Below are 21,529 nucleotides of genomic sequence, written 5' to 3' on the forward strand. Positions count from 1 at the left end.
TATTGTGGCAGTTTCCTGTTGAAATGGACACTAGAGGTGCTAAACAACTTTTATTCACTTTCACACAAATTACGTAAATAACGAGGTTGCTTCAGCAATTGTGTTTTTCATCTCACATTTGCTTTTTATGACACTAATGGTTAGGTTTAGGTTTAAGGTTTAGGGTAGGAAGGTAGTTTTTTTTTTTTTTTTAATTTAAAATTCCATAGAGAATTAACTTTAAAAACCAAAACTGTTTGGGAGAATATTTAACTCACTTTTAGCACCACACAGTGGACATTTCACCCCGGAACTGCCGTGATACGTGTTAGGAGCCACGTAATATCATTTTGCAAAAATGTCGCCACATTCACATAATGTTCATGAGATCAGTCTCCATATTCTGTACTTTAAAGAGACAATATTCCGCATTTTTGTAGCATTTATGTTTTTCCCCTGAAGTCCACATAAAATGTTTGTCAAGGTTTCTTGCACCAAAACAATTATAATTTAGTTTTACATGACCATTAGACACCGTCTTTCTAATCCCTTAGAATTAAACAGGTGGTTTTTGTAATGTTTCCATAATGTTATCTATTTCTGAGTGAAAAATTATATTGATGAGAAATAATTTATTTTATTTTATATGACATGTGGTTTGTGGTTGGAGGGGCTGAACAATAAGAGGACTTCCTCTTGAGAAGGAAAAGTTGTTTCAAAGGTAATGCAAGTCATTACATTTTGATGAAAGATTACTAAAACAAACAATGTTTTTTTTTTTTTTTTTTTTTTTTTTTTTCATTTGGAATAACATGCACCAATGAATCAGTCAAAATAACACCACAAACATACACTACCAGTTAAAAGTTTTGAAACACTCTCATTCTTTATTATATATATATATATATTTTTTTTTACATTTTAGAATACTAGTAAAGTCATCAAAACTATGGAATAACATAAATGGAAATATGGGAATTATGTTGTGACTTAAAATAATCCAAAATAAATAAAAACTATGTTATATTTAAGCATCTTCAAAGTAGTCACCCTTTGCCTAGAATTTACAGACATGTACTCTTGACATTTTCTCAACCAACTTCTTGAGGTATCACCCTGGGATGCTTTTTAAACAGTATTGAAGGAGTTCCCATCTATGTTGGGCACTTATTGGCTGCTTTTCTTTATTATTTGGTCCAAGTCATCAATTTCAAAAACTATTTTTTTTTTTTTAATTACATTTTAGTTTTATAATGAAATAAATTAATATGGTGGCACAATTATATTTTTGTCTACAAAACTCATTTCAAACATTTAAGCATACTCCTTCAGATCAAAAGATTTTTAAGATCATGAGAAACATTTCAGTCAAGTGTTTCAAAACTTTTGACCGGTAGTGTATATTAAGAAAGTAAATACTGTAGGGTAAATTTAGATTTCATGTTGGTTTTAAAATGTACAGGTATGTACAGTATATATGTATGTATGTATGTAAGTGTGTTTCTTCAACTTTGGGTGCTTTTAGCACTGTGGATGTCTAGAAAGTATTTTTTTTTTTTTTTTTTTTTTAAGTGTGTCTAGAAAGTAAAGTGATGTCTAGAAAGTATTTTTTTTTTTAAGTGTGTCTACTAACAATGTCCTACAGTGTAAATACATGCATCACAGGAGATTATGTCATTTTTATCATTTTTTTTTTTTAAAGTTATGAAAATTCCCACCACAGTGTCATTTCCAGCACATCTCATATTCTGCATTGTGTTTAATAGAATTCTGTGGTGGAAATAATGCTGATAGAAATTACATTTTTAACGTTTTGAATAAATTGTCAGACTCCTTTGTCTTGCTAAATCTAATTTCATAGCTAACATTCTACATTGCATTCAGAAAGTATTCAGTCCCTTTTTTTTCTTTTTTTTTTTCACATTTTGTTATGTTGCAGCCTTATGCTAAAAGGCTTTTAATTATTTTTTTTTCTCACATCAGTCTACACTCCATACCCCATAACGACAAAGTGAAAAACAGATTTTTTATAACTTTGCAAATTTATTAATAAGAAAAAACTTAAATATCACACTGACATAAGTATTCAGACCTTTTGCTATGACACTTGAAATTTGGCTCAGCTGCATCCCATTTCTCTGGATCATCTTTGAGATGTTTCTGCACTTTAATTGGAGTCCACCTGTGGCAAATTCAATTTATTGGACATGATTTGGAAAGGCACACACCTGTCTATATAAGGTCTCACAGCTGAAAATGCATATCAGAGCAAAAACCAAGCCATGAGGTCAAAGGAACCGCATGCAGAGGTCAGAGAGAGGATTGTGTTGAGGCACAGATCTGGGGAAGGCTACAAAAAACTTCAGCTGCATTGAAGGTTCCCAAGAGCACAGTGGCCTCCATAATTATTTAATGGACGAAGTTTTGAACAACCAAGACTCTTCCTAGAGCTGGCCGCCCAGCCAAATTGAGCAATCGGGGGAGAAGAGCCTTGATAAGAGAGGTGACAAAGAACACGATGGTCACTCTGGTTGAGCTCCAGAGATTATGTGTGGAGACGGTAGAAACTTGCAGAAGGATAACCATAACTGCAACACTCCACCGATCTGGGCTTTATGGCAGAGTGGCCAGACGGAAACCTCTCCTCAGTGCAAGACACACAAAAAAAGCACCTAAATGACTCTCAGACTGCGAAAAACAAGATTCTCTGGTCTGATGAAATGAAGATTGAACTGTTTGGCCTCAATTCCAAGTGTCGTGTCTGAGGAAACCAGACACTGTTCATCACCTGCGCAATACCATTCCAACGGTGAAACATGGTGGTGGTAGCATCTGAGTCCAGAGCGCTCAAAACCTCAGACTGGGCTGAAGGTTCACATTCCAACAGGACAATGACCCTAAGCACACAGCCAAGACAATGCAAGAGTGGCTTAGGGACAACTCTGTGAATGTCCTTGAGTGGCCCAGACAGAGCTCAGACTTGAACCCAATCGAACATCTCTGGAGAGACCTGAAAATGGCTGTCCACCGACGGTCCCCATCCAACCTGAAAGAGCTTGAGAGGATCTGCAGAGAAGAATGGCAGAAAATCCCCAAATCCAGGTGTGTAAAGCTTGTCGCATCATACCCAAAAAGACTGTAATCGCTGCCAAAGGTGCTTCAACTAAGTACTGAGTTAAGGGCCTGTAACAGGGTATGAAATTTACTTTTTTGCCTACCAGCCACAGTGGCGGGTGAATGCACAATTTTACCAGCCCCTTTGATTATTTACCAGCCACTTTGAGATATATATATAATTTTAATGTTATTTTAGAAAAGAACATATAACAATATAACATAACACCATAGGCTATTATTATTATCATAATGATGATTTTGCAACATACAAATGGAGGTTAAAGTGTAGACAAGCACAGAAGAGAAACTTCTTGTTCAAGAACCATTTTTGAGGCTGTACTGAATTATGATGACACACATGACAATTGTCATTTGCATATGTATTCTGAGATGGTCTGAGATCATATAGCATTCGGAGACAACACTATTCTCGTAAACTGTTCCGAGATGACTGACATAGAATAAACAGTGAGAACTCGTCAAAGTGCCAATGACCTTCTGAATACACATCGAATCAGACACGCGAATTGACGGCTTTTCTTTCGTCTGTTCTTCAAAATATCATCAAGTATGTTTCTTCAAGATTTGCAACATAGCAAAATGTGAAAAAAATGAAGGGGTCTGAATACTTGAGCACTGTATGTATCCTAAATATACATTATTAAATAATATTTTCACACTTTACAGCTTGATTGGAAACGACAAGTGATATTTGCCTTGATTTTTCATTGTTTTCTTCAAACATCACTTGTCTCATATAATTTCATCTCAAGTATGCTCTGCATTGACATTTTGTTGACTTATTAAAAAAACCTTGTTAGGGGCAACATTTTTGGTGTGGTGGAAATGGTGTATTTAAAAAAAAATACATTATATTTTTAAATCACATAATAGTGTATCTTTTTAATGGATTTTCATAGTTTAATACTGAAAGTCTGGGTCTGGGACAAGGCTAAAACAGTCAAATCTATAAGTTTCCAATTATGTTTTAATGAGACATGCAGTATATATATATATATATATATATATATATATATATATATATATATATATATATATATATATGAAATATATATTTTTTTTTTAGAAAAATCAACCCCTGGGATATAAAAGTGCCCGAAGTTGAAGAAGCACCCACATACAGTATCATACAATTGGGGATAGTGAAGAATACTTGCTAACAAATAGCACACTCAATCAATTTGAATAGACCTGTATAAAGATAATACACAGATAGTGAGGGCTAAATACATTAAAAGCACATAGAAAAATGTATCTAAATATGTATTTGAAAACAAAGTAAATGGGGTAAATTTGGATTTTTCAAAACCCTAAAGCTCTTTATTTCCAGTTTTGACTTTGAATCCCAGATTTTCAATGTGGGCTCAGACTTTTGAACTCCACTGACTGTACATGCCAGATGGTGTGACTCACAAAGACCCACACATGTGCACTCATTTCAACTCAAGTTGTAGAATTGAGTTGTGTGAGTCAGCGCTGAGAGCAGCTCTCGTCTCTCAGCCGGCGGCTCTGATCCATCACCGTGTCCCTGACAGGGAATCCAACAGCTCTCATTACTCTAGGGGGATGATCGCCTGACGGAGCACCTGACAGCTGATTGAGAGAAGAGCTGTTGAGCACAGTTGTCAAAGTACTGACCACCTTCAGTCTTTCTGAAACAGCCCGTCTCTCTTCATCTGTCCCCGCCCGAACTTGTGTCGCCCAGACCATCAGCACCTGAACTCTGACTCTGCCTACATTTCAGTCAGACAAATTGAATGTCGGCTTTCTGAGGTTTCATCTGATTTGGGTTCTACTGGCTGGTGATTACTTGTAGTTGTTCAGCCTTTTACTCAAAGTCGACAGCTTGTCTTGGCCTATCTTCCATTTAAAGACATAAAACGAATAGCATTTGTGAAACATTTAACTTCTGTAAAGTGGAATATTTCCACTTGGAAACAGAATATTTAGTGGGAAATAATGTACAAGAGTTTATGTGGTATCACTTTACAATAAGGTTGTATTCGGTAACAAAACTTATCTACACTAGTTAACATAAATTAACAGGGTTTCTACGCATCTTTGAAATCCTGGAAAACCTGGAATTTTGCAAAGCAGTTTTCCAGTCATGGAAAAGTCATGGAAAATGAGAAAAATACCTAAATGTTCAGAAAAATAATTCTTTGTCCTGGAAGATATTTTAGGATAATAAAACATTTTGATTGTGTTGCTGGCAAGGTTTTTGTACAAATTGATATAGTAACATTTTTTCCCATTCCAACACTGCTGTTTTAGTTATCTCAACTCAAGATTGATATTGAAAGTTTATTGAGTAAACTTTAGACAATGATGACGGTCAGACCACAGATTTAAAAAAAACTAAATGAATTCACATCCTGAGGTGGTAGTGTGGTGATGCGGCCATTACACATTGGTATGTAAATTAATTTTCAATAATTCAGTGATCGGAGTCTGCTTATACTGCCGTTACCACATGTAGGGCCCTATGATTTCCACGATGTGGAAAACAAATAAAATCGCTGAATCCAGTCATAAAAATTGCATTAGCTGTTAAATGCATAATGTCATGGAATTTGACATATTTGGGATGAAAATTAATGTTTGAATACACAATTAATCTAATAAAAATCTCGATATGTCCCAAGTGTGATTATTAAACCGCAAAAGGCTGTGATTTAATAAAAAAAAAAACATATATATATATATATATATATATATATATATATATATATATATATAATTTACATGTGCTGCATGAGCCGTCCGCCTGTACGCTTACACCTTATCATGGTATTACACACACTCTGTGTGTGTATGTGTTTATTAGATCAGTGTTTCTCAACCGGGGGTCCGCGGACCCCTAGTGGTCCGAGGTGTAATTGCAGGGGATCCATAGAATCATTCAAAATATATTTGAAAATCGCGTTGTTGGGAGAGAGTAGAAAAACACAGATAAGTCACATCTGTGTATAAGTCGCAATGACAGAGTTTGTATACATGTAACTGGTCCTGCTCGACCCGCTCTGAGCAGGATTCAAACCGGGGTCTCTAGCATGGGAGGTGGGTGCGCTAACGAGGAGGCTAAAGACTATAGCCTCTAGCGACAGTCACTAGTGCGCCTCTTGAGGCCAGGGGAGCTGTCTACCATTACATACAGAAGGCATTAGGACCCGGAAGCAGCTGTCTGACGTCCCTTTAGCCACTCAGAATCAAATGTTAAAATGCGCTCCATGACGATTATCTCAACATACTATAAATCATATCATGGTGCATTAGGGCTTGTTTTTATCAGGAGAATTTGCTTTAAGTAATGATGTGTAACAGTTTTTCATATTCTGTTTGTTTCATGATAAAAAAAAAAACCCACGACATGTAACCCACATCTGTATATGTAACTCTACGCTGTATACAAAAATACAGCTTTTAGTCTGTGAGTAAAACAGTATGATTATTGTATTCTGTTAATACATTAATGTTAGTGACTGTCTTTGTGGATATTTCTGTTATTTGCAACCCATTCCGCTATGTATTAATTATCCAGTACACTACCTGAATGTTTTTACTATACAATGAAACGTCATTTGTGGGCATGCGAGGAGTTGCGTTTGTCAGTAGCTAGAGTTTGTTGGTACAAAAATATTATGATGGACGGAATATTTAAACTAATTGCATAATATATTCTATAAAAGCAAAATAGCCTACTCTGAATTGGCTACTTTAAAATGCTACCATCTCTATGTGTTTTGGTGAGCAGCCATTGATGTGTGAGCCGCGTGTTTGACCAGCTGACATCAATTACAATACGCATCATGTAAATAAGTAGGACCTTTAGGAAATTAGGATGATGAAAAAATTTAATAAACGTGACATATACCAGAAAATACGGTAGATAGATAGATAGAGGATCCAGGGGTCCTTAGATATGATAGGGGTCCAGTACTCAAAAAAGGTTGAGAACCACTGTATACGCAGTATGTCACAGATGACAGTGAGCAGAGCGCTCTGAAGCGTGTAGCACATACAGACTATATATTTATTTTAATGGGGTTTAATAATCACACTGGGACAAGTAGCAAACTACTTAACTGAAAGTGAGAAACTACCGTCAAAAACACACAGAAACGCCAAAATAAAACCTCAATTTAAATGGACATGTGAAATTTTAAAAAGATCATGTTTAATGCAATTAAATAATAATATAAATAATTATAATGTAATAAATTAATATCTCACATTCGTGATGTTCTGTTGTGCAGCACTTCATTTGACAAAAATATCTCCAGTGTTGAGACTGCGCTCTGAAGATTTTGTAGGAAAGCACTTCATTTGATAAAAATAATGCAATGTTATGTTGAAAAATTTTATTACTTAAAATAATTACATTTTTATTTGATTAAAGTTTTAACAAATGAATTTGATTAGACACCATTTCTTTTATGAAATGTAATTAAATTGTTGAAAAAAATAAATAAATAAAAACAACAACAACTCTCCAATAACCATTATTTTAATGACCTTTTATGTGTTTTTGCTTAAATATTACAACTGTGTGACACATAAAATGTCCTGGAAATGTCCTGGAAAATTGTGCCTTGAAAAGAGTGGGAACCCTGATTAATATTGAACAATACTTTTACAGCTCTTATTAATATTTGGTAATGTTGATTTCAACATACTACATTTTATTTCAAATTAAAAGTTGTATATGTTAACATTAGGTAGCAAATGCATTATGAACTAACATGAACTAACAATGAACAATATTTAATAGTATTTAGTAATCTTGGTAAATGTTAATTTCTACAGAAATCTGCTAATACATTTTGTACATTAAAAGTCGTATGTATACAGTGTATGTTCAGGCCTGCGAGAAAATAATATATCAATAATATCAATAACTTTGATCAACACAAAATAGGTATTGTTTTAAAGCTTAGAAGCTGTACTATACAATGCATGTTGGCATTATGACCAAAACTGAACAAGTGCTTTGAGATTTGCAGACAAATCAGAAGTTTTCTGTTTTGATAATGTATTAATAATTTTGCACTGTACATAATGTAATCATTAAAAACATCAAACTGATCAAATAGCCATGTGTCATACAGCTCTGGAAATAAATTAAGAAACCACTGCAAAATTATCAGTTTCTCTGGATTTACAATTTATAGGTATGTGTTTGAGTAAAATGAACATTTTTGTTTTATTCTATAAAGTACTGACAACATTTCTCCCAAATTCCAAATAAAAATATTGTCACTTAGAGCATTTATTTGCAGAAAATGACAACTGGTCAAAATAACAAAAAACAAGTTAATATATTAATTTTTAAAAAACACAATACTAATATTTTAACTTAGGAAGAGTTCAGAAACCAATATTTGGTGGAATAACCCTGATTTTCAATCACCGCTTTCATGCATCTTGGCATACTCTCTACCAGTCTTTCACATTGCTGTTGGGCGACTTTATGTCACTCCTGATGCAAAAATTCAAGCATCTCGGCTTTGTCTGATGGCTTGTGGCCATCCATCTTCCTCTTGATCACATTCCAGAGGTTTTCAGTGGGGTTCAGGTCTGGAGATTGGGCTGGCCATGACAGGGTCTTGATCCGGTGGTCCTCCATCCACACCTCGATTGACCTGGCTGTGTGGCATGGAGCATTATCCTGCTGGAAAAACCAATCCTCAGAGTTGGGGAACATTGTCAGAGCAGAAGGAAGCAAGTTTTCTTCCAGGATAACCTTGTACGTGGCTTGATTCATGCATCCTTCACAAAGACGAATCTGCCCAAATTCAGCCTTGCTGAAGCACCCCCAGATCATCACCGATCCTCCACCTGGTGATCTAATGTTTAGACGGAGACCTGGAGAGGCCTTCAAGCCACAGTGTCTCACACCCACTGTGAAATTTGGTGGAGGATCGGTGATGATCTAGGGGTGCTTCAGGCTGGAATCGGGCAGATTCGGCTTTGTGAAGGACGCATGAATCAAACCACGTACAAGGTTATCCTGGACTTGCTTCCTTCTGCTCTGACAATGTTCCCCAACTCTGAGGATTGGTTTGAAGATTTTGTTTTGATTCTGACCAGTTGGTTAAAAGTAATTGCAAAAATGATTTTGAAAAGCAAATTTAGTTTTGAGGAAGGTTTATTATCATTTGGTTGAAAGTGCCACTTGCTTTGATATTTTTTTTATTTAATGCAATGACATTCATACATTTTTAAGTGACTTAAGCATCAAAATTCTTTTTCCACTATTTTTTTCTACATTTCTAACTTCCTCATGGTATATTCTGCAGGTAAGGTGTATATGTTAAATATACATTCAATTATCTTAAATTATTAAATGAATCTTCGTGAAGCGCCATGTGTTTTTAGTTGGAGATCTGTCACTCCGTTTTGATTCTAAAATATTTGATCATAATTGTTGAAATTTCTGTGCTGCCTTATCTTAAAAATTGTATATGAGTAAAGAGACATATTTACAGCAGTAAGGCATTGCTGATCATTGTGCCGATATGTTTCAGTGTTTCACTCGGATCATAAATCTATAATGCTGCCTCTTAGATTATGACTCATTCACTCATTGGTGTCTCTGATTTGCAGCTGAGCAGATGGAGTTAAGTAAGTACTTTGCTTCTCTCTTCACGATCACTCCCGCTGAAGATGCTGGGAGAGTGGACTGCCCTTCAGAATCCTGTCTAAGTATCGTTGATTTAGATGAGGTAATTGTGAACCCCATCACCCCAGTCTCTGTAAAGGACTTCTGAACTACAGCCAGTGAATGACTCCTAAATCCTGTATTTGCTTGCAGTTTTAGCATTCTGCCTTGTCCTTCATTTCTCTTGTGTCACATTGTATTGTTTGTTTGTTTTTTGGTATTGAGTTTCTTTTTTTTTTCTTCTTTTTTTTGTCACTTCAATTTTTGCAGATGATTGGAACGCACAGATCCTCCAGGGTCGAGCCAGAAAATTAAAGCAAAATGTAAAAGATTCAAGGCAAGAACCAAGATGCAACATAAATGTTAACATTAGGAATGCAATCTTAAAATCAATTAGAATTAAAGTGGCTCTTTTTCTCAAATAAATACAATGTTATGTTGACATTTACATTTGCATCAGCCACAACAAGACTTACTATAAGGTGTTTAACAGGGGCAGTAGGGTTCAGAGTTGGTATGCTAGATATCATGTTTGTTTTCTTCCAAAAATGACAGAAGAGGAAAATGGTGAAGGAGAATTTGGATGTCCAGTCGTTATTTCCACAGTGTCCTTGTCTGAGCTGACCAGATGATCATGCTGTAAACATAATTCTTCAAACAACCTTCTGCCACCATCATCTCCTTCCTCCCTGAGAACCAAGTTGAATCCAGACCTTCAAGACTGTGATTCCACTATTGTCCTCTCTCCTTGCAGTCTACCATCTCCCAAGTCTTCTCAATGTCAACTGCCAGCATTTCTCATCCCTAAACAAAGTTCAAAACCTCCAAGCTCTCCATCCCCAAGGTCTAGATTGGCTTCCTCCCCAGTGAACAGAAGACCTGGTGATTTAAAACAATAATATGAACTGAAATTAACTCAACCATCACCAGAATGTTCCATCATCTCTCCATGCACTGCAGTTCCATCATCAAGGTCTTTATCTAGAGGACCATCACATACTGGATCACTCTCAGATAGTACTCCACCTACCAAGCCTGTTCATGGCTCCATCAGGTCCCCTATAGCCCTAGGAATCAAGTCTTCTCATACTGATGGGTACAATTCACCATCGTCATCAAAATGGTTAAAGGGCACACAGAGGTCAACAAAAACGACAACACTTTCCCTACAACTGAGCTTTTTAGGTGGGTGGACTTCTACTGGCAAAAGTTAAAGTTAGCTGAACATTATAAATAACAATCTGATTGCAAGTTTGTTCCACTTCCATGATTTTCTAGAGCCAAAGGCATTATAATTCTTTACTACCCTGGAAAAGACAGTTTGCAAACAACAAAGTTTGTTTTCTTCATGTTTTGATTGGCAATTGGTGATTTAAACAAATATTTATAAAAGCAATCAGTATGCAGTCATACAGTAGGTCGTTGTGAAGTCTCAAATGTTCATTAATCTGTATTTTACATCAGAATTTAGTGTCAGAACTATCAAGTATATAATAATCATAGTAAGGATTTAATGACTTATTAAATGGCACTCTGGAAAACTCAGTTCTAATTGGTCAAAATTGGCATGCTGCAATAATTGTGTATAATGACCACTAAACTTTACTTTTATGTTTCTTGACAAAAGTTTCTTACATAGCTGTCCTAGTTTCATGTCTCTCATATCGCATTTCTCTTTCTTTTCATAATATAAAATAGAGTAAATCAAGTGAAATCAATATTTCTTGTCCATTTATTTGGTAAACAGACATATAATAAGAGGCAGAATGTTCAGTCAGCCATTATCCTTTACATACTGAAGCAATAAAGTATTATTTCACCAAGTAATATAGTCTGAATCAATTTGGCACAAAAGTAGGTGATTGACGAATAAGGTCATCAGGGATTATAAAAATGTGAAATCTTTTAAAAATCTAGTTTACTTTTGTAAAAATGTAGTCTTTGTGACCATGTTAGTTTCCAAGTGTTTAAAAAAAAAAAAAAAAAAAGATTTAATGACTTTTAAAATGTCAAGTGTAACCAGCAAGCAAAAGCTATTCAAATACTTTCCTTGCACTTTGAATATACATGAGTGTACACAATTTAATAATTAATTTCAAAAATGTTCCAAGCATATTTCAAGGTATATATATTTTTTTAGCAAATAGCATACATTTTTGAGTCACAAATATGAAGAAGTTTTCTCAGGTTTGCTCCATTTGACCTAATCAAAAGTAACTTTTTCACCTTTTCTTTTTTTTTTTTTTTTTTTTACTTCACAGGGGTCTAAGGGAGTGTTCTCAATTTTATGCTTTTTTTTTTTTTTTTTTTTTGTCTCATGACAACAGAATTTTTTCAAATATTAATAATGATCTAAAACAAAATGTTTGCGATGTTTATTTTATTATTTTTATAAATATTAATAATAGATTATTCCAAACTACTTATGCCAACATTTCTTTTTTCAAGGATTTCAGATTTTAATGAGAATTTGATTTGATTAATTAATTTATTTATTTACTCTGTCCAACCGGTTACACTGTTTATACATTTTTGAATCTAAGAAAAATATAAAAATGACATTGAACTCAGTTATTGAAAACATGTTCATCACAGTAGGGGTGTATTTAAGTAATTGTTTTGTGTGAAATGCATCACGTCATTAACCATAATATAGAATTAAATTGATGTGCGCTGAAAGGTGTGTTTACCCAATCATATTTTAGAACTATTTGTTTTATAATTGGATTTTAAGAGACTAGGAAGTAATTATACATTGAGAAACACCCTCAAAATGACAATAACCTAATCTCTATCATCCCTTGAGGTCCTGCACATCTGCATCAGAGAGTGCTGATGGAACTCGCATGCACACACACACACACACACACACACACACACACACACACACACACACACACTGGACTTATAGACATTACCCTTTATTCACACAGCGGTTGTTTCTGCAGTATGTGCTGACTAGCAAAATGATAAAAACTTCAAGCTGTGTAGGATAAGCATTATTAATGCAGCAGGCAGCAGAGAGAAAGCAGGGGAGAGAAAGAGTAACCGAGAAGCGCTGCTAAAACATGTCCATGCGGCTCGCTGTGAGCCGTTAGATAAGGCACATGTTTGCATCCTCCCTGCCAAACCCCTCTCTGCCTCAAATTTTGCTCTCCTGTCCTCATGTTCTCTTCTTTTTCACTCTGTGTTTGTCACTACTCAGATTCAGATTCCTGAAAAAAATTTTACAATGTAAAAAAACCTTAATGGTCCTAAATGTAGGCTTCATTATATTTATGCAAAATATAATTTCATGCTTTTTTGTATTGGAAATCTGGAAATCTCATTCGCACAATAAAAATTCTTGTCTTGACCTGGACATATTCTTTACAGATTCCGTTAGATCCACCCAGTCAAGTGTAAATTCAAAAATGTAAAGCAATAAGTTAAGGCAGGTTCACTGTATGATTTTGATTATGGATTAATTGCCTTTGCGATGAATCTTAGCCTCCGATAAAGTTCTGGCAGTGTCCAAAATTGCAGTGCCATGGCTTCAACCCAAGATCTCACTGGGATCATATAGTGCTGACAAGTAACAATCATAAAGGACCATAAAAATCGTACTGTGTGCACCCGGCTTTACTTCCAAAAAGTAATCTGATTACAGTATGCATTACCCCAATACTGCTTAGAATTAGTGATTTTGAGTCATCATGGCTGCTTTGATGGGCATTTTAGCACATTTGTTGCCAGCAGGAAATGAGGCATCGATATGTTGATAGAAATGAGAGCTTTCCCTGCCTCTCTGATTGAAATTATACAGAATAGAGTGCAAAGAGAATGAGAGAACTAGAAAAAAGACAATTATGTGGTTCAAATTTAATAGCCTTATGGGAAACTCTACTAAAGACCTGATCAATTAGATATTACTCGTATCTAATTTAACTGCAGATTTCATGCTGTGTAAGAGCTAATAGCAGAAAAAAGGACAGACTGGCCTCAACACACAGCTCATGAGGGGCAATTGAAAACAGAGCTTTCGTTTAGTCACAAATGGACTTTTAGAGTTTAATGGTGTTACAGAGAGAGAGAAAGTGAGAAGAAAATGAACTATATTACATACCTGAAATTAAATGTTTGATCAGTGACAGTTTGATTATCTCAGCTCTTTTGTCTGGCTATCAGAAAATTGGGTTCTTAATTATCATTTTTTTATTCCCTGCCTCATTTTCCATTTCCACACCAGCCATGAGACAATCAAAACATAACTGTTTCTCATTTCCTTTCAGGGTTAGAAATATGTAATTTCTTCTTCTTCAAAAAAAAAAAAAAAAGTCTGCATATTCAGCGTACAAATTTGCCATTTTAAATTTGACCTCAATAATTTAACATGCATAAGAAAAAAGGCACCAGTGCTCATCAGAACTTGGGTCAATTGCAAATAATAATGTCCGATGATGAAAAAAAAAAAAAAAAAAAAAAAAAATATATATATATATATATATATATATATATATTTTAACAATGTTTAAAATGGATGTGTAAAGTTCTTAGAAATGTTTCTCTGATGTCATTTCCTATTTTATGGTTTTCAACAATAAAATAGCTTTCTGCATGTTGGTTAATGTTTTTTTTTTTTTTTTTTTTCAAACAATAATAATATTTTAAAACAACATTATTACACTATTCTACCTATGAATGTCTTTCTTTTAGTTGCACATTAAACTGGGATAAGAGAAAATATTTTAAGATAAAAATAATAACACTACAGGTTTTTTTTTTTTTTTTTTTTAAGAATTTGAACCTTTAAATAAAAGTTTCTCAGAATGGTTTATCCACCTTGACATTTTTACCTTTTAGCCTGACAAAACATGTCAATAATATTTTTTCAATACAGAAGTTGAAAACATGTTCATTATAGAAGAGACTGAACGAATGAATGAATGTTACATTTATATAGCACTTTTCGACACTACACTCAAAGCGCTTTACACAGTGAACAAGGGGACTCTCCTTAACCACCACCAGTGTGCAGCATCCACCTGGATGATGCGACGGCAGCCATAGTGCGCCAGTACGCTCACCACACACCAGCTATTGGTGGAGAGGAGAGAGTAGAGAGATATAGCCAAGTAATGGATGGGGATTATTAGGAAGCCATGATTGATAAGGGCCAATGGGGGGAATTTGGCCAGGACACCAGGGATACACCCCTTCTGACATATTGACATATTGTCATAGAGTCATTAGGCATCGTTCATGAAACGTTCTCATCCATGAAACACAAGCAGAACTAATTGTTTGGTAAATCGTGTACACCAATACACATGGTTGGGAGCAGGTGTACATTTTGTTCGTATATCAACTAACATTTTGAAAATACGAAAACCTTAATGAATCTGAGAATTTACATCAGAGCAGCTTTACGAACAATTTACGCAAAAATTTGTTATGCTCATGTTTGATGAATAAGGCCCATTATCTTTATCAATTGCATTTTTATATATTTTTGAGTGAATTCATAGATCCATACAAAAAATTGACTAGAGTGATAGTCTTTCTGACTTTTTTCTTACCCCCTGCAGACCCTCTGTTCTGTAGCCCAGCGTCAGCACATCCATCTGGGGCATGACCAAGGTCTGAAGGGGTTCCTCACCCTGGGACTGGAGCCTGAAGCCCTGCAGTCCAGCTTAACTCCAGTTCCAACCCCTAGAGAAGGACAAAACCACATGGAGTGTTCTCTAGGTGCGTACACATACAAGATAAGGATTCTGTTCTGGCTAAATAAAGACATATACTGTATATTTCTGATTGCTGAGGATTAGGGTGAACGATTACATTGGTTGGCCTAAAGGTTTGCCACAAGTTATACATGATTGTAAGTGTTTGGTGAAATCTATTTTTGCTCCTCACAAAGGACCTGTTGTTTACAGACAACATTTTTTAATTCTCTCATAATTTACTAACCTTTATGCCATATCAAACTCAAATCACTTTCTTTTCTCTGCGGAATACAAACTAAGATATTTTAATGGAGATATGATGTGAATATGTCCAAACTTTCAAGCTCCAAAAAGGACATAAAGGCATCATGAAGGTAATCCATATGACTAGTGGTTTAATCCATGTCTTCTGAAGTGATATGATCGGTTTTAGGTGAGAAACAGACCAAAATGTTACTCATTTTTCACAATAAATCTTGACATCTACAGTCCCCTTTCTGTGATTAGAGTGCGTGTGCACCGCTCAGTGCATACGTCAAGCACGAGGAAGTGTAATCAAGCCTGAAGTGTAATCAAAGCTCTTTTGAGTTAAGCTACCTCATCGTGTGGCATAGACCAGAGGTTTGGCCTAACAACATCACACTGAATCTTTCATCATAACTATTGCCCTAAGCAGATAAACTCTTTAAAAACATTTCCACACTCAAATTCATACAGTACCTACTGTCAGTTAAAACCATAGTATGTAATAACACATCCATTATGCTTTAATTTTATGCCTTAAGCTCTTCCAACATAAATATATAATCACGCGTTAATGAAAACCACAGACAGCTCTTTTAACAGGACATTTGTGCAGCTTGTGTTTTTTAGATACCTAATTATTCCATACTTAGACAGTTTGGCCATTGAAGAGAGCTGCTCGCTCAAGGATGAGTGTAAATTATGTCTTATACATTCATTTAATTTCTGGCATTATCCTATAGCTCTTCAGCTTTAATGTGCTACCTTGGAGAGGCCATTGGCCTAGGTGTAAACACTAATATTTCTCTTTAAACAGCTCTGTTTAAAGCCTTTATCTGAATATGCGGAATCTGAACACGAGGCGCTTGTTACAAAAGTAATATACCGTAAAATATCTAGGGTCTCTTTGGTACTTTGGGCTTCAAGGTTAATGAAAACGGAGGACAAAATGTCTTGATGACAAATCGTCTCTTTATCAATTTCCCACAAAGTTCTTTCTTTTTCCACTTTTCTTCGTCTGCACATCACATATGTTTTTATGGGCCTGTCTCTGTATCTGTAATCCCTGACGTGCACTGACAGTGGCCAGAAAAGGCTTAGTGACAGCGGGTGGTTATGATGCAGATGGAAGCCACACGTTTAACCTTGAAACAGTCACTGTCTGTGTGTGTGACTGCTTGCATGCCTTGATTTTGGGCTATCGGTTGTGTGTTGGGCTGGTGTGGTGTTCTGGCTAAAGTTCAGGCCTGGTAACCAATAGGATGCTTTTTCAAACCCCATAACCCTAGGTTGCTCCAAGGGGATTTTCCCTGTAATAAGTGAAAGTCTTTCTGGATAACACATCTGCTAAAATTATTTCTTACTGTTGGAGTTTCTTTACCTGATTCTTGCTTATTACCTTTGTGTGTCCATTGCTTTGATAATCCTTGCTTTTTCTGCCAATATCTAATGTCAAGATACTCACTAGGCAGCCTGTATGAAGTCCAGTCCGGTCATCAGGTCCGTAAACCTACATAGTTATGAGCAGTGCAAGGTGGATTACTTCTGATTTGTAATCTGGTACTGATAAAATTTCAATAATAAATAATGTAATTGTTTGGATTACATTTTTATGGTAATCTAATCTGATTTATTTTGGATTACATTTAACCTAATTCTAGTTTATTTGATGTCACATGTATTTGAGTAGGATAAATTTGTACCGTTTTGATAGTATGTTGCTTAAATGCAGTAAAGTAAACTAACTTAAAGGGTCACTCAGTAATTTTATTCCTCATTTAAAAAGTTTTACTTCTAAAGAAATTAATAATTTTTAAACAGATGTATAAAATCATGACCACTCATGAGAGATGAAGAGTTCATTCATATCCATAACCTTATAAAAGCTCTTTTAAGATGGCTCTACACTAGCAGACTCAAAACAACTTGTTTTGACCGAGGGTGTCACACATGCAGACTGTTTAGCTGAGATCTCGCTCTCTTCATTCAGAGGTACAGTATGACACACTTGCAGATTAAAAATGGTGGAGGGGTGATACACATAACGACTCACCACAACTCTCTCTCGGATCCCTGTCACGTGGAGCTCGCCAAAATAACAACATGAGTAAAATTGCAATTGCAATAGAGTGATTTGGTTCGTTTTCAGACTTGTAGCTTGCTTGATTGTTCTGAAACAGGGGCTAAAATCGTTACAATGTTGCATTTTCTTCATGGTTCAGTTGGCATTCACAAGGTTATATTTAAAAAAATTAAAAAAACACCAAAACTGTAAAATGTCCGTCAAGGTTATTTTTATCCATCATTGGTTGCTTTTGCTTTATTTCGGCAGAATGACAGAATCACTATGGATTTTAACTGAGTGTTTGTGATGATATGCAGCTGAGTGTAACAATGACTCAGGCTGAGTGGGATCCATGTGCGTTTTATTTAATACAGCAAGTTCAGAGTACAGACAAGCATGGGTCAAATAACCAGGGCAATCAACAATATCAGAGGTAGAGGAGTAATCCAAGGCAGAGTCATACACGTGTAGAACAACACAGGAAATAATAATGCTCAGAAATGTAGCTGGGACAAACAAGACTTCGCAACGAGTGAACAAACACCCAGGGCTTAAATAGTCTGAGTGATGTGGAACAGGTACGCAGTAATCAGTCCAGGTATGTGGGTACTTGGGAAATGTAGTCCAATGTTAATACTCGGGTGAGGAAGACCTCCGGTGGCCAATTGAGGAATCTTCACTGGTGTTCGTGACACTGAGTGTGCTAAAAAAAAAAAAAAAAAGTTCCGATCAGCTTGTCTTCTCAGTGACAGAATTATTTTTTCAAACAAAACAGATGGTTTTTTCAATGCTTGAAGCCATTAACTCAGCAGGGAGTCCTAAGGGTCAATTAATAACACTTCTTGAGAGGTGCTAATGGGTGCTCTGTCTCCTCCTGCCTGGCCGGTGATTATGTTAATGGAGCTAACACCTGAAAATCATTGGAAAAACCAGCTAGTGTAGAGCTAGCTTTATTCTACATGGGGCAGGGGAGCCTCATGGGGGCAGCCATGTTTGCATCACATGACCAGCTGAATACTACTCACTTAATCTTAGTAAGTGCCCTGTTATTGGGCACTTTCCTTCATGGATGAAATTTATACTGGCTTACCGTGCATAGTGACTTTCTACAATGACATTGGTAACTGAAAACTACTGTATTTGAACGATGCTGCATCCATGCCACTAGGTGTTAGTGTAAGCCAATGTAAGCTACTATGACATACTTCAAAAAATTACTGAGTGCACCTTTAATGGATGCAAATATGAGAATACATTTTTTTGTGTGTGTGTGTTTACTCACTATTAGTCTGTCTCTGAGTGAAATAAAATAAGGCAATTAAAAATGTTCTTACTCCGAGAATTTTGGCATTATAAATGCCATCCATGTGTGATAACAAATCAAACTAGTTACTTGTGAATCAATGTCACAGAAGTCTCAAAAGTGCACTTATGTACATTTTTTAAGCCGAGTACAAAAGCAATTTGTGAAACTAAAACTAACTTTACCACACTATTGCAATCAGGTCAGCAGAACTTTGCAGTAAACTGCCAATAATTGAAATGGTGATGTTCATAATTGACACTTTAAGAAATGGAAAACCACTACATGTTGAGTGTTTGGTGGCTCAGAGATACACACACAGTTACTAGCAATCTGACGTAACACATTCATTTCAGCTTTCATAATTGGATATTTTGCCAGTGGTAAGAAATTTAACAGTTTGAGTAGTTTGAGCCTCTTTTGGAGCAACAATTTAGACACCACAAACACTGACATTGCATTTGAAATGAAACTGTCCCTAAATGTGTTGCGCAGCAACTTTATTTATATTTTGCATTTAGCATCTGTTGCGGCTTGAATGTGGCCCTCTTGGCTTTTGAAGTAGCTCTGATCTAAGGTCTGTTTTCAGCCTACTGGGTAGTTGTTGAAATTTTACACTTTCTGTCTGAATGTTTGGAACTGTAATGTACAATAACTCATAGACCTTCTAGTAAACAGTATGTTAGCTCTAATAGTGCTTTTCCACTGTGTGGAGCACTCACTAAACATCTGTCTTTGCTTCTGTTTATTGTCTCTCTCTCTTTGACCCAGCAGCAGTCTTTACCATCATGCAGATGAAGAGCAGGTCACTGCGGTGGTGAACAGTCAATCAATCAGTAGCACCCCTCGTCCAGTCACACCATGCCATGGCACAGTCAAATCAAATCAAATCAAAATCAAATCACTTTATTGTCACACAGCCATATACACAAGTGCAATGGTGTGTGAAATTCTTGGGTGCAGTTCCGATCAACATAGCAGTCGTGACAATGATGAGGCATATACCAATTTACAATAACATCAAATTAACACAACACAATTTAAACATCTGATATACACATAATTACACACAACACAATATACAAATAATAACATACACTGTACAGTATACAATACTCACTATATAGATACACATTATTCAATAAAAATAAAAAATAAAAATATATAAAAAAGTATATATATATAGAATGTACAGTATTGTACTGTATTGACATTCAGGCTGTCGGTTGATAGTCAGTTGTTAAGAGAGAACATAATATAATAATAATAATATAATTTATGACAGTCCGGTGTGAGATATAAGAGTAAGAGTAATAAAGTGCAGTGCTGATGTATTTTGATCGTGGGAGATCAAGAGTTCAGAAGTCTGATTGCTTGGAGAAGCTATCATGGAGTCGGCTGGTGCGGGTCCTGATGCTGCGATACTGCCTACCTGATGGTAGCAGTGAGAACAGCCCATGGCTCGGGTGGCTGGAGTCTCTGATGATCCTCCAAGCTTTTTTCACACACCGCCTTGTATATATTTCCTGGAGGGAGGGAAGCTCACCTCCGATGATGTGTCTGGCAGTTCGCACCACCCTTTGCAGTGCTTTGCGGTTGTGGGTGGTGCTATTGCCGTACCAGGAGGAGATGCAGCCAGTCAGGATGCTCTCTACAGTGCAGGTGTAGAACCGTGTGAGGATGTGGCGGTTCATTCCAAACTTCCTCAGCCGTCTCAGGAAGAAGAGGCGCTGATGAGCCTTCTTCACAACGACTTCAGTGTGGATGGACCATGTGAGTTCCTCAGTGATGTGGACACCCAGGAACTTGAAGCTGCTGACTCTCTCCACTGGTGCTCCATTGATGGTGATGGGACTGTGTTCTCTGTCTTTTCTTCTGAAGTCCACCACAAGCTCCTTTGTCTTACTGATGTTGAGGGAGAGGTTGTGCTCCTGACTCCAGTGTGTCAGAGTGTGTACCTCCTCTCTGTAGGCTGTTTCATCATTGTCAGTGATCAGACCTACCACCGTCGTGTCATCAGCAAACTTAATGATGGCATTGGAGCTGTGTGTTGCCACACAGTCATGTGTGTACAAGGAATACAGTAGTGGGCTGAGAACACAGCCCTGCGGTGCTCCAGTGTTGAGGGTCAGTGATGAGGAGATGTTGCTGCCTATTCTAACCACCTGGCGTCTGCTTGACAGGAAGTCCAGGATCCAGCTGCACAGCGAGCTGTTTAAGCCCAGAGCCAGGAGTTTCTCATCTAGCTTGGAGGGCACTATGGTGTTGAATGCTGAGCTGTAGTCTACAAACAGCATTCTCACATAAGTGTTCCTTTTTTCCAGGTGGGAGAGAGCAGTGTGTATTGTAGATGCAATGGCATCATCAGTGGAGCGGTTGTTGCGGTAAGCAAACTGCAACGGTTCAAGAGAGAGTGGCAATACAGAGCAGATGTA

General features: G+C 36.4%; 1 pseudogene; it reads left to right on the plus strand.

Annotated features, from left to right (window-relative positions):
* Positions 1-10,084, plus strand: part of LOC127455872 (zinc finger B-box domain-containing protein 1-like) — a 66,336-nt pseudogene extending 56,252 nt beyond the window's left edge.
* Positions 10,085-21,529: the final 11,445 nt, after the last annotated feature.

Source organism: Myxocyprinus asiaticus, chromosome 18 (assembly GCF_019703515.2).
Source record: "Myxocyprinus asiaticus isolate MX2 ecotype Aquarium Trade chromosome 18, UBuf_Myxa_2, whole genome shotgun sequence".
Classification (NCBI taxonomy): domain Eukaryota; kingdom Metazoa; phylum Chordata; class Actinopteri; order Cypriniformes; family Catostomidae; genus Myxocyprinus; species Myxocyprinus asiaticus.